This window comes from Terrapene carolina, unplaced genomic scaffold (assembly GCF_002925995.2).
Source record: "Terrapene carolina triunguis isolate 2854851 unplaced genomic scaffold, T_m_triunguis-2.0 Scaffold68, whole genome shotgun sequence".
NCBI classification, from domain to species: domain Eukaryota; kingdom Metazoa; phylum Chordata; order Testudines; family Emydidae; genus Terrapene; species Terrapene triunguis.
Window position 1 is genome coordinate 64,659,379 of NW_020664419.1, and position 13,568 is coordinate 64,672,946.

The following is a 13,568-nucleotide window of genomic DNA, read 5'->3' on the forward strand; positions in this document are numbered from 1 at the left end:
CTAGGGGTTATAGTGGACCACAAGTCAACAGTGTGATGCTGTTGCAGAAAAAGCAAACATGATTCTGGGATGCATTAACAGGTGTGTTGCGAGCAAGACACGAGAAGTCATTCTTCCGCTCTACTCTGCTCTGGTTAGGCCTCAACTGGAGTATTGTGTCCAGTTCTGGGCACCGCATTTCAAGAAAGATGTGGAGAAATTGGAGACGGTCCAGAGAAGCGCAACAAGAATGATTAAAGGTCTAGAGAACATGACCTATGAAGGAAGGCTGAAAGAATTGGGTTTGTTTAGTTTGGAAAAGAGAAGACTGAGAGGGGACATGATAGCAGTTTTGAGGTATCTAAAAGGGTGTCATAAGGAGGAGGGAGAAAACTTGTTCATCTTAGCCTCTAAGGATAGAACAAGAAGCAATGGGCTTAAACTGCAGCAAGAGAGGTTTAGGTTGGACATTAGGAAAAAGTTCCTAACTGTCAGGGTGGTTAAACACTGGAATAAATTGCCTAGGAGGTTGTGGAATCTCCATCTCTGGAGATATTTAAGAGTAGGTTAGATAAATGTCTATCAGGGATGGTCTAGACAGTATTTGGTCCTGCCATGCGGGCAGGGGACTGGACTCGATGACCTCTCGAGGTCCCTTCCAGTCCTAGAATCTATGAATCTATGAATCAAATAGGGGGAAAAAACCCCAAAGTTATTTTCCTTCTGAGTCTGGTTTTCATAGGAGCTATTGTTCTATTCCCTAAGCTAATGTAAGAGCAATTTCAGTAGTCAGGTGCCTCTGTAGTTTCCACACTTCCACATTACAAAACTACATGAGCTATGAACTATTTAACTTACTATCATATATATTAAACTACTTTATATATACATTTGTACTCTAAAAGGTGGCATTAAAAATCAGAAATGTTAGACATGGATTTCCCTGCAAAAGCTAGTATTCATACCTGCCCAGTTTTAAGGAAGAGAATGCTTTTTTGGTTCAATATTTTGTTCTTCTAGACAAATATCTCTGGGGGGAGCCATCAGTGGACAGCCACATCACAATATGAGCTATGACTGAAAGGGATGGATGTTCTTACCTTGAAAACTGCTGCTGTTGGCTGTCACTGGGAAGGAATGAACTGTAGGCAATAGCAATTCAGGTCTTCTGTAATAATTCAGGCTCAATTAGAAATATCTTTTTTATTGAGGCATCATCAGTAGCCCTTTACAAGTGAAATAAAAATGAATGTGCTTATGAGAACAATCTTTTTTTTTTAAAGTGTTCCATCAGGTTTATTATATCTTTTTGGCATTTGGTGTTGGGACCGACACACCAAGGTGGAAGTAAAATAATTAGATGTATCTTTCTAAGACAGCCTAGTAAGACTACTACATCCCATGAAGCTTTCAGTCCAGCAAGAGAAAGATTCCTGAATTCCATGTTCAGGCTTAATTAGTTACGTCCTTATGATGATAAGAGAGTCTTCTTTCTAATTTTGTTCAGTATGTTTTGGCTTATGAAATGGAGCGGCTAATACTTTGTGCAATGGCTTACAGGCAATATTTTCCCTTTCATTCTGTATTTAAAATTGGAATGAATTACAGAGTAAAGTTTCAGCATATTATTAAAATCACCTTTATCAGCACTGGGAACTTGACAAGAACTAGAAGCTAGTTTATAGTGTTGCGGCTATTTTTTATTGGAGATTGCTGAGAAAATAACGTATCAGTGAGGCTAATTTGTCTAAAAAGCACTTCTTTGTTTGCAGGCTTGCTTCTTCACTGCCATTGTGGACAACACTGAATTGCAAAGTTGAGGTTTATAGTACTGTTTTACCTATTGCAAAACCTGTTATCAGGGTGACCACATATATTTCAAGGACATACATGGCAACTGTTTTGAAAAATATGGGACAAAGCTTATTTTTAAGAGAGCAAACTCCATCATGGTTTTTATTTAGTGTACAAAATCCTACATTAGAGTGTACAATCCTTTGCTGAAATATAGGGCACATTGTGCATGATGATAAAACTGGATGTGGTATGTAAGACCCAAAATAAGGGGCATTCCCTGAAATATTGGACAGGTATAAGGACCTTGTTCCTTATACTTTATAGATGAGTAGATAGCCTCAGTATTTTCTATCAAGTATTTTCTAAAGTATATTTGCTTTGAAAAAAAAATGAGACATGAAAACCTCTGTAAGAAGATGCTCCCCTCACTCCGGATGCAAATGACAGGCCAACTGATATAAAAGGCAATTACTTATTTGATTCCTCTGGTTGGATTGTGCTGGACACCCTCTGGCTCACCTTCCCTCCCATCTATGCTGCAGACAACCTTCCCTGAAGGTAATACTGCCACCTTGAGATCAGAAACTGTAAAAGCATATTCAGGAAATACAGACACGACACTTGTCTTCTAACATGGTTTCTTTACAGTAGAGGAATTAGCTACCTTTAACTTGAAAACTTAACTCTTCTGCTCAAGCAGAGTAAGTCAACCTTTGTCTCAGATAATCAAACTGCTACTCATTAAAAAGGTGATTTTCTTACTCTCATCTTTAGTAGTGTCTTTTCGGTGCTTAATTGTGACCTTAAAAATCATTCTTCTGTGGATGCCTAAAAATATAACTTGGACAACTGTTTTATTTCTAAGAGCTTTTTAGTTTTAAATTATTCTTTTGATTGGGCCTCCCTGTAATCTCAGATGTCACCGATTAAAGGCCAAATTCCTCCCTAGGTTACCCCTGGACAGCCCCAGTTGCCTCCCATGTAGGTGTATGGGTGCACTGATGGCAAAGTTGTACCTGTTGATGCAGAGGGGTAAGTGAAGACAGGATTTGGCCCTAATTGAGAATTGTGCTGAAGAAGATAAAATCTCTTTGAGTTCCCTGAAAAAAAAATGCATCTGCAGATTCCACCTTCCCTTCTTGTATCAGCCCCAATATGTTAATTGACTTGGGCTGATCTATAACGGGGGGAAAGCATTTCCATCCTCCTCCAATACACCATATATAAAGAAGGAACTAATTAGCATTGCAAGGCTTCTGGAGCAGATTTTGTTTTAAATGGACTGTGAATTATTCTGCTTGAAGACATTACTTTACCAGCTACTGCAACTATGCTCTAATGAAAGTTGACCATTATTTTGGTAGTAAAAACGTATTTGATAGAAAAATATAACCCCCAATATGCTATGCAATCTTCAGCTTTAATTCTTTTCCTAAAGTTTGCATATAGTTAGGTTTTTTTCTGTTTAGACATTTACACCCTTCAACATAAGCAGCAGTACTTCTATTCCCTCCCTCTTTGTCTGTTTTGTCTATTTAGACTGTAAGCTCTTCTGGCAGGGACTTCTCTTTCTAAGTGTTTGTACAGCACCTAGCGCAATTGGGCTCCAATATCAGTGGAGGCCTCTAAGCATTACTGGAACACAAGTAATAAATAATGACAATAACAATGGAAGGAAGATGCTCCTGTGGTTAACTCTTTGGACTTGGACTCAGAAGATCTGCTCCTTTCTTGGTTTTGCCACAGACTTCCTGTGAGACCTTGGACAAGTCACCTGGGGCCAGAATTTTAAAGGTATTTAGGTGCCACGTGGAATTTTGTGAAGCATCTAGGCACCTAGCACCCATTGAAATTAATGAATATTTGGCACCTTGTTGCTTTTGAAAATCCCATTAAGCACGTAAATACCTTTCTAAATCAGGCTCTTAATCTCTCTGTGCCTCAGTACCCTATTTGTAAACCACAGATAAAAATGCTCCCCTGCCTCAGGCATGTTTCCTATACGTTACTATGCAGATGCTCAGAATCTATGATGATGAGCACCAATAAAAACTTGAAGTGCAGAACAAAATGTTAAGACAGAGTGTCTCTCTTCTCTTCCTTTGTAGCATTCTCTTAGATCTCTTCCTTTATATCCCCTTGTTACTAATTTCCATTTCATTTTCACTGCACTATTTTTGTTGCTCCAACATCATTAGGGCTGTTCTTGTAATAGGTTAGCAGAATAGCAAGTAGAAGGCTGATCAAAGAGAGTGGACCTGATGGCCTGAGAGCAGCACTGCATTTCCACACTATAGGGATCAGAGGAGTGGGAACATGGAGAGAAGTGGAAGGAAAAATGGTGGGCAAAGGAAAGGGAGAGAAGGGATTTAGTGGCAGCAAATCAAGAGATGGTCTCTAAACGATGACCAGAAAACACTCCCCAAAGTTGGGATTTCTTGCGAAATGTTTTAATGCATGGTGTGGATTTGTAAGTAAAGTAGACTTTAATGTTATAGCTAGCATAGTATTACCAAAAATGTGAATAGGAATCAAAAAGGAATGTTAAATGTATCTTTGGATTTTGTTACTGGCACCCATCACTGCAGTCTTAAAGGAAGGAATTTTTCTATTTTGTTGTTTTTGTTTTAAGCCAAATTAATATGAAAGGGGCTGGATTGACAACACTGGAAACCTATGTCATTGATTTGTTTACAGCACACGGGAACCAATGTACAATTACTACGGGTGGTTGTTTTTGTGATCGGAGGTATCTTTTCACTGTAGAGTGGACTGATACTACCCATTCATTTCAAATAGGCCACACATTTAAAAAAAAAATTAAGTAGGTTTTATTATTTATATCTCACGTGAATATAGCAGTAACACTTTATATGAAGATGTAAATGTTTAGTCAAATTTATGTAATAAGGTAGACACTACAGACCTGACACATCATATGATGAGTATAATGATCTATATAATAAGATTCCAGTTTTGTCATCTGTCTGTATATCACTCTGAAGCCTAGAATGTCTGCTAAGTCAGTGAGAAGCAATGGAAACAGCTACAAGCATGGTTAAGAGCTCTTTTTGTTCAGAATATCAACAGGTTAACTCATCACACTGATTCGCAGTCTGTTACCATCCAGTTTTTAAGTGCTCAGATATTTTAACTTTATGAATTACACATGTGCAGTGTACAGCTAAGTAAAGTATGTACACCGGACCCTCACTAGAACGCGGGATTTGGAATCCATGCGTGGTACTGCGTTATAGCGGGGATTGCGTTAAAATGAATTACAATTAAAGTAATTAAATTTGGGATCCATGGCCGCGACCGCGTTATATGCAAATTCACGCTATATAGACGCGCGTTCTAGTGAGGGTCCGGTGTATCTATTCCATGGCAAGGATACTAGACCATTGTGATATCAGACATAACTCAACCAATCACCACCCTTACTCTACAGCTAATTTTCATGCCACAATTTCACTGTTGAGCAGAGATGGTGGATTACTTGGCCCAACTGCCATTCCTATTCAGCAGCACGGGCTAGTTATGGACTAGAACCCCATTCTGCTAGGTGCTATACAAATACAAAACAAAAAGATGGTCCCTGCCCCAGGGAGTGTACGTTCTAATTACAAGGCAAGAATCAAGAGAGGGAAACAGCAAGACTGGCTGGGCAGTACAAGGAAACAATGAGACAGTATTGGTCAGCTTGATAGGTGGTGGTCTCAACACACCAGGGACCGAACCATCATGTGTTTTCTAGTTCTCATGAGAAAGGAGAGATTTGAAAATGAATAATGAGGTAGCTTCATGGAGCGCTCCATCCAACCATGTGGAGCAGCATGGGAAAAGTCATGAAGGTACTTGTTTAAGAAGTGGAATATGGATGCTGGTATCATGAGCTGCTTGGAGGCAGGAGTTGAACTCGATAAAGAATGAGAGGTAGGATGGGGACAGTCCGTGAAGAGCCTTGAAAGTGAAGATAAGCAGTTTGGTTGATGAAATAGAGAAGGGTGAACCAGTGGAAGGATAGAAGGAGATGATTGATATGGTCAGTGTGCCAGGGGAGGAAAATGAACTTTTGCAGCAGCATCTGAATGGATATCAGCAGGACAAGATTGCATTTGTCAAGGCCAGAGAAAAGGACATTGTACTCAAGACAAGAGATGATGAGAGCTTGGATTGGAACTTTAGCTGTCAGGATGGATAGGAAAGGCCATATCTTAGAGATGTTATGCAGAAAGAATTGTCAAGCTTTAGACATAGTCTGGAGGTGAAGACATTGAGAGAGGTCCACATGAAAGGTGACGCCCAAGTTGCAGGCCTGTGTAACAGGCAGGGTGATGGTGTTGTCCACAGTGATCAAGAACGAGCACTGGAATAGGTTACCTAGGGAGGTGGTGCAACCTCCTTCCTTAGAGGTTTTTAAGGTCAGGCTTGACAAAGCCCTGGCTGGGATGATTTAGTTGGGGATTGGTTCTGCTTTGAGTAGGGGGTTGGATTAAATGACCTCCTGAGGTCGCTTCCAACTCTGATATTCTATGATTCTAAGAGGTAGAGGGGAGGGGAAAGATTAAGAACTCTGTTTGAGCCATGTTGAACTTAAGCTGACAGCTAGACGTCTATGAGGAGATGTCAAAGAGACAGGCCAAGATTTTAGTTTGGATGGAAGGAGACAGGTCTAGAGAAGAAGGTAGAACTCTGAGCCATCAGCCTAGTGGCCGTAGTTAAATGTGTTTAGGGATGAGATCAGCCAGACGTAAAGTGGAGAGGACCAAAGAAACCCCTCTGGAATCCCTACAGAAAGCTGGAGGTGGATGAAGAGGAGTCTCCAAACTTACATGCTGAAGGAGCTATTTTTAAAAGCTTGAAAAGAATTATATTCTTATGTGAAATACTAGGTGGAAAACTATTTTTATTTTAAATGGGTTCATTTATTTCATCTCCTATTTATGAGAGATCATTTCAAGGTTCTCATTTATTTTTATTATTGTAGCAGAAATTAACTAATGCTTATGCTTACTGTTTTTATTTACTAGATGGAAGTTTATGTGCTTCAGCTCTCTGCCTCCTACTTCCATAAGTCACTCAGCATAACTAGATCTTGTGTATCAATCAGTTCTTACCCGTGTACGTACAATTTAACAACAGAAGCTAACTAAGATGTAAATACAGGGCCTAATCTTTCCTCCCTATGCAAAGCTTGAGTAAATTGGCTTTGAGCAGGGTTTCTCCATGGGGATAAAGGAAACATAATCATTCCCTACACCACAAAGGGCAAGACAAGCTGCTCCGTGGCTGCAGCTATACTCTCTGAATCACTGCACTCCTTGCTGTGGCCCCAGTTCAGTGAAAAGCTTAGAGATATCCTTACATCAGTTTCTGTTCAGCAAAGCACTTAATTATGTGCTTAGCATTAAATTCACTTGGACTTAACATTAAAGTTAAGCACATAAGTGCATGTTTAAGTGCTTTGCTGAATAGGGCTGGTTTGCTGAACTTCGAATGGAGAGTGTGGCCTTTGGACCCCGCTTTACCCCCAAAACTCACCTCAGTGATACTGCAGATGGAGCCCCTTAAGAGCACAATTTCACGCTGCTCGGGGCTTTCCATGGCTTATCTTTATTCACAGAAGTGGCACTGGTTCAGCTGCCTTTCGGGACCTAATCATCTTTAGAAAGTGAATGCAGGATTTTGGCTGTATTATAGTGGAGCAGCAGCTCTGCTATAATTAGGGTTGAGAGTCACTTATTGTTTACAAGACAACTGACTATTCTAAGGGCTCTAAAATCCACAAGCTAACTCAGTTTGCCTTGACATTTGCTGTACCCCATGCTGGTGCAGGATAGTAAAAATGTGATGCAGCTGTGAAAAAAAAGGCTAATTTCATTCTGGGAAGTTTTAATAGCAGTGTTGTATGTCAGAGAAGAGAGGTAACTGTCCTGCTCTACTTGGCACTGACGAGGCCTCAACTGAAGGACTGTGTCCAATTCTGGGCACCACACTTTAGGAAAGAGGTGGACAAACTGGCAAGAGTCCAGAGGAGAGCAACAAAAAAGATAAAATACCTGATCTACGATGAAAGGTTAAAAGGTCTGGGCATGTTTAGTCTTGAGAAAAGAAGACTGAGGCGGGACCTAATGATAGTCTTCAAATATGTTATAAAGAGGATGGTGATCAATTGTTCTCCATCTTCGCTAAAGGTAGGACAGGAAGTAATGGGCATAATCTGCAGCAAGAGAGTTTTAGGTTGGATAGCAGGAAAAGCTTTCAAACTATAAGGGTAGTTAAGCACTGGAATAGGCTTCAGGAGAAGTTGTGGAATCCCCATCTTTGGAGGCTTTTAAGAACAGACTGGACAAACACCTGTCAGGAACGTTCTAGATTTATTTGGGTCTGCCTCAGTGCTGGGGATTGGATGTAATGACTTCTCAAAATCCCTTCTACTCTTACATGTCTATGAATCTATGGTAAATCCCGGGGTCATTTTATCAAGGGGTTCCTGATACACAACCCACCTAACTTGAGCTGTGCATAACATTTTCAGATACTTATAACATTTTTGGTGCAGAGCTAGTGATTCTCGGGGGATATGGAGGGCGTGGTAGCAGGGCAAGCGCTGTGTTGTTTGGGGAGTGCATGGTGGGGGCTCTGCCTCTCTGCCAACCTTTAGTGTGGTGTTCTGACACAGCTACTGAGGAGCCAGCACATCCCTAGATAACAACCCTTAGTAGTATAATTACAGGCCAGTAAGCCTAACTTCAGTACCAGGCCAATTAGATGAAACTGTAGTACAGAACAGAATAATCAGAGAGATGTTGGAGAAGAGTCAACTTAGCCATTGTAAAGGGAAATCATGAGTCACCAGTCTGTTAGAATTCTCTGAGTGGGTCAACAAACATGTGGACAAGGGTGATCCAGCGGATATAGTGTACTTGGACTTCCAGAAAACCTCTGCTAAGAGACCTCACCAAAGGCTCTTTACCAAAGTAGGCAGTCATGGGATAAGAGGAAAAAAAATCCTCTCCTGGATCAGTAACTGGTTAAAAGATAGGAAACAAAGATGAGGAATAGGTAAGATAGGTAAATTTTGGGGTCCATATTGATAAATGATATGGAAAAAATGAAAAAAATGAGGTGGCAAAGTTGCAGATGATACAATATTATTCAAGATAGTAGTGCAAAGCAGACTGCGAAGAGTTACAAAGCAATCTCACAAAACTGGATGACTGGGAAACAAAATGGAAAATGAAATTCCATGTTGATAAATGCAAAGCAATGCACATTGGAAAACATAATCCCAACTATATATACAAAATGATGGGGTGTAAATTAGATGTTACCACTCAAGAAAGAGATCTTGGGAGTCATTGTGGATAGTTCTCTGAAAACATCCACTCAATGTGCAGCATCAGTCACAAAAGCAAACAGAATGTTAGGAACCATTAGGAAAGGGATAGATAATAAGACAGTAAGTAACATAGTTCCACTATATAAATCCATGGTATGCTCACACCTTGAATACTGAGTGCTGCTCTGGTTGCATCATCTCAAAAAAGGTACATTAGAATTGGAAAAATTACAGAGAAGGGCAACAAAAATGACTAGGGGTATGGGATAGCTTCCATATCAGGAGATATTAACAAGACTGGGACAGTTCATCTTCTAAAAGAGTCTCTAAGGCAGTGGTTCTCAACCAGTGGTACATGTGCCTCTGAGGGTACACAGAGGTCTTCTGGGGGTACATCAACTCATCTAGATATTTGCCTAGTTTTACAACAGGCTATATAAAAAGCACTAGTGAAGTCAGTACAAACTAAAATTTCATACAGACAATGACTTGTTTATACTGCTCTATATACTATACACTGAAATGTAAGTACAATATTTATATTCCAAATGATTTTTTATAATTACCTGTATATGGTAAAAATGGGAACCTAAGCAATTTTTCAGTAATAATGTGCTGCGACACTTTTGTATTTTTATGTCTGATTTTGTAAGCAAGTGGTTTTTAAGTGAGGTGAAACTTGGGGTATGCAAGACAAATCAGACTCCTAAAAGGGGTACAGTAGTCTGGAAAGATTGAGACCCACTGTACTAAGGGAGGATATGATAGACATCTATAAAATCATGAATGGAGTGGAGAAAGTGAATAAGGAACTGTTATTTGTCCATTGACTTAATACAAGAACCAAAGGCCACCCAAGAAATTAATAGGCCGCACATTTAAAATAAGCATAAGGAAGTACTTCTTCATATAACGCATAGACAACCTGTGGAACTCATTGCCATGGGATGTTGTGAAGGCCAAAAGTATAACCGGGTTCAAAAGAGAATTAGGTAGGTTCATAGAGAATAGGTCCATCAATGGCTATTAGCCAAGATGGTCAGGGATGCAATCCCATTTCCTCTGTGTCCCTAAACCTCTGACTGCCAGAAACTGGCAGATCACTCAATAAATTGCCCTGTTCTGTTCATCCCTGTGAAGCATCTGCCATGGGCCACTGTCGGAAGACAGGATACTGGACTAGATGGGCCATTGGTTTTACCTAATACGACCATATTCATGTTTTCATAAGGGATCATCCAAACACTATGTTTTTGAAAACCCCCTTTGATGACCAGAGTTTGATGAAAACTGGGTTTCCAAAACCCTAGTTTTTCTATGATCACAAAGAGCATCATCAAAGGGATCTTTAAGCAGCTCAAAAGCATTGATAGACATGGGAGGTGCATGCACCCCGCCGTTCGGGGAGGCTAGCCCAAGGTCCCACCCCCTCTCCGCACCTTCCCCTCCCCCCCCGGTCTCACTGGCCAGCCTGCTGTCGCAGTCTCAAACCCAGGCTAGTGCCTGGAGCAGTCCCAAACCCCAGCCAGCCCTTTGGTGCCCAGAGCAGTCCGGAGGAGCCCACAGCTTGGGCCGCTCAGAGTAGCTCTGAGCTGCGGCCTGGTCCTGGAGCTGCAGCGGGTAGCATTAGCAGAGGTTTGGGGAGGTAGAGATTTGGGGAGGTTTAGCTTCACCCATCCTCTATTACCCACTGCCCATGCTGATAGATCAGAACCATAAGAGGGGGAAATTGGACATCTTCCCCCTTAGTGAAGTAAGTGGAGAGGAAGAGAAGTGGAGCCAACTGTGTGACCTCAGCTGTTTCCACCGCCCCTTACAAATTCCTCCATCACCGATCAATTCCTCCCCATCACTGCTCCAGCAGGCCAACGGAGGAAACTCAGGAGTTCCCCTACCCTCCACTTCTCCCTGATCAGGGAAAGGAACCTGTCTCCAGCAGTGGGGAGGGGAGACTGAGCTCACCCTTCTCCTTGATGCTGCTGCTTCTAGGGGAAAAGGGGAAGTCAGAGCAGTGCAGAAGAGTGTGGGGACAGAAGGAGGCGGTCAGACCAATGGAGGTTGCAGAGGGGACTGAAGCTAACCACCCCATATCCATACTTCCCATTTCTGTCCCCACTTTAAAACATGCCCCCTCAACTCTGTGCCAGTCCCTGCACTGTTCCTGTATCCTTGCCCCAACTCCTGAACCTGTAGGGCTATCAAGAATGCCTGTCTCTCTAGGGGAAGGAGGCCTGGGAAGGGATGACTGAGCTGTGCTGGATGGGTAGAGAGAAGGGAGATGAGGAGTTGATGCAGGGGGCAGTGGAGGGACCAACATACATCCAACGCCTTCTGTGACTGGGGTGATCATTGCCAAAAAGCCTGGGGCAGTAAAGGGGAGAGCTAGGCTGAGAAATTATTTAAAAAACAAACAAAGAAATTAACCCCCCAAAACATTGTTAATGTAGTGATAAGATTGCCCAGTGGTGCCTTGTTCCCTCTCTACATATCACAGTGACTATTCAGTATAGCTACACCTAACACATGAACATAGCTGGAGCGAAGACAAATAAATGCTGCAATTCAAATCTCTGGAACACCGCACCGTCTATTTATTATAACACTACTCTTACTAAACCAGTGCCCATGACCATTGCCAGCTTCACAGGGCAGAGTTAAAGTTGCGTTGCAGGGATAGTGCTCTTCATTTCCGGTGTAGCTCAGCTTGAAATTCTGGTGGGTCATGAGACACCACTGAGCAACCTTAAGTTTTTGTTAAAGTTGTGGGGCAATAAATTAGAGTAACTTGTATATTCATACATATACTGTGGTAAATGTGTGTGTTTGAAAGCCACAGTACTAAGTCAAAATCCATTATTATTATTTATTATTCTTCCATTTTATTATTTATTTATTTGTATTGAGGGTAGTGCCTTGAGTCAGGATCAGGATCCCATTGTGCCTGCCCTGTACAAAGACACAGTAAGAGCCAGCCCCCTCCCACAAAAGCTTACAATATAATTTGAGACAAGATACAAGTGAGAAGCAAAAGGTTGGAAGAGTGAGAGAGGAGATGAGGGTAATGAAAGCAACATTAAATTGGTAGCTACACAAGTAGCTGTTGAATAACATGAAGGTTCCAAAAGGCAGTGGTTCTCATCTGGGGCTACGCAGAGGTCTTCCAGGGGGTACATCAACTCATCTAGATATAAAAAAGCATCAGCAAAGTCAGTACAAACTAAAATTTCATACAGACAATGACTTGTTTATACTGCTCAATATACTATACACTGAAATGTAAGTCCAATATTTATATTCCAATTGACTGGTTTTATAATTATATGGTAAAAATGAGACAGTGAACAATTTTTCAGTAATATCATGCTGTGACACTTTTGTATTTTTATGTCTGATTTTGTAAGCAAGTAGTTTTTAAGTGAGGTGAAACTTGGGGGTACACAAGACAAATCAGACTCCTGAAAGGGGTACAGTAGTCTGGAAAGGTTGAGAACCTCTGCTATAAAGTACCCGACCCAAAACAGATGCTCTATTTAAGGAGAAACATAGCTAATATGGAAGAAATCTTTACTCCTTCAATTTTAATTAGAAAAACAATACACACAGGAAACAAATTCTGATTTTTGTAAATATACTTTCAGGGCGTGGGAGGAAATAATGTATATTTGTGTAACATGTAGGAGTTATACCATGATACAACCTAGAGAACAAACTTTGAACTTTATACTCTTGTATTTAGTTTTCTAATGCTACATCTTTTGTTACTATCAGTATGTTATTGGAATATTGGGCTGCATCACATAATACCTCCAAATGATTATGTTACCGTGTGGAGCCTTTGTATGGCTATATATGACCTTTATAAAATATTCATTTGGCTAGGAGCCTGGAAAATCCTCATACACTAATTAGAGAGGGGCCTAAGCAACAAAATTCAAAATCTAAGTTTCAGTCCAGATTTTGAAGTCAAGGTCTTCTGACTCCCAGTTCAATGTCTTCTCCACTGGCACACACTGCCTTCTGTACATACTATGTACTCAGAGAATAGATCATCCCTTTCTTTACAGCACTGGAAGGACTGCACTTAGAATTCTGCACAAGTTGGCACTAGAAGTGTAGCAACAAATTGGAAGGAATTCAGAGAAAACCATGAACAATAATTAAGGATTTAGATTCATGAAGATATATTAAAAAGTAATTATATTTAGTTTGACTAAATGATGAAATAACCAATATGCCAGCACAAGATGATTTTCATAGGAGATAGCTGAGAAGCAGTAATTAAGAAGAGATGGTAGATGGTTGTCTCTGCAAACACTTGGTTGTGATATGAACATTATTGCTTGGCTGCTTCTTTGCTAATCCACAGAAATTGTATGCTAGAGGGTTGTACAGTGCCTTACATGCTTTTGTGCCATTTACAGTTTATCACACTTCTCTATCCTCTGGG